This window comes from Rhinopithecus bieti, unplaced genomic scaffold, assembly GCF_001698545.2.
Source record: "Rhinopithecus bieti isolate Rb0 unplaced genomic scaffold, ASM169854v2 scaffold_6717, whole genome shotgun sequence".
Classification (NCBI taxonomy): Eukaryota; Metazoa; Chordata; class Mammalia; order Primates; family Cercopithecidae; genus Rhinopithecus; species Rhinopithecus bieti.
This window is the reverse complement of record NW_016805334.1, coordinates 432,050-433,823: the sequence shown is the minus strand read 5'-3', so window position 1 is coordinate 433,823 and position 1,774 is coordinate 432,050.

Sequence of the window (1,774 nt, the reverse complement as noted above, 5' to 3'; positions counted from 1 at the left end):
AGCTGACCTGTTAACTGACTGCAAACACATGAGTGAGCCTAGCTGACACCATGTAGAATGTAAGAACTACCGTTTTGGCCCAGCCAAATTATCAACACAAAATCATGAGCAAATAAGTGGGGGTTGTTTTAAGCCACTACATTTTGAGAAAATTTGTTAGGCAGCAATAGATAACTGACACAACTATTTATACAAAATGCTGGTTTTAAAATCAGTTTCTGGAGGGACTTCTCCTGTAAGACATGATAGAGTAACAGGGACTCCAACCTAAAACAACTAGAAAACAGGACATAATATATATGAAACAATGTTTTGCAGATAGGAAGCAATAGGCAGTGCAAGACAGTGATCCCTGACAGAAAGGAAACAAGCAAGGTAACCCCTGTGATTGCTTCAGCCTGTTGTCTGGAGGTTCCAGGATGAAGCACAGGGAGAGGGAATCTACACTGCTCCCACTAGGGACAAAGTCATAAATTCAGGAAGGCTAAAGCAGTAGGATTCGCAGAGGACAGTACCAAAGGGAGAAAGCTGTAGAAGGAGGAAAGAGCTGCACAAAAAGAGAGAAAGCTTTGGCAATCTGCACAGGGTTCTCCTTGAATTTTTAGCTACATGCATGTAAGGAAACTACTCAAGCCTGGGGGAAAAAAAACACCAAAAAAGCGAAGGCAGATTAATTCCCTGAAGTTAACATACAACTTGGAAGTGTTTGTGTTCCCACCAACCACAGTTAAAAACCCTGTAATACCTCAGGCATTAGGTAGGATACTAAAAGAGGGGTCTTACTTCACTAGTTGAGAAAAATTAGCTCTGGCCTAAAGGCTGTTCTAGTCCCATCTACCAAAGCAGACCCCAAAAGGATAAAACTATTTTTGAGTAACTTGACTGCATTCCAGAACAAAGCTTGAGAATATTCTAAGAAATTAAAAAAAAAAAAAAATCAGCATCTTGACAATGTAAAACTGACACTGTCTGGCATCTAATCAAAACTTAACAGTCATGCAGAAAAATACGTCTCATAACAAGGGGAAAACATAGAAATAGAACCAGAAAGGGCACAGGTGGTAGAACTCGCAGACAAGCCGGGTGCAGTGGCTCACACCTGTAATCCCAGCACTTTGGGAGGCTGAGGCGAGTGGATCACCTGAGGTCAGGAGTTCGAGACCAGCCTGGCTAACATGGTGAACCCTGTCTACACTAAAAATACAAAAAAATTAGCTAGCCATAGTGGCTCACGTCTGTAATCCCAGATACTCAGGAGGCTGAGGCTGGAGAATTGCTCGAACCAGGCAAGTGGAAGTTGAAGTAAGCCAAGATTGTACCACTGCACTCCAGCCTAGAAGACAAAGACTCCATCTCAAAAAAAAAAAAAGAATTAGTAGACAAGAACACTAAAATAATTACTTTTATAGTCCATACATTCAAGAAGGTAGAGGAAAACACAAGCATGTTTAAGGAGAGACATAGAAGATACAAAGAATGTCTAGGCACAGATTACACCTGTAATCCCGGCAATTTGAGAGGCTGAGATGGGTGGATTGCTTGAGCCCAGAAGCTCGAGAGCAGCCTGGGCAACATGACAAAATCCTGTCTCTCCACAAAAAAAAAAAAAAAAAAAGAGCTGGGCATGGTGGTATGTGCCTATAGTCCCAGCTACTTGGGTGGCTGAGGTGGAAGGATCACTTGACTCAGGAGGTGGAAGGATCACTTGACTCAGGAGGCGAAAGTTGCAATAGGGAGATCACACCACTATACTCCAGCCTGGGTGACAGAGCAA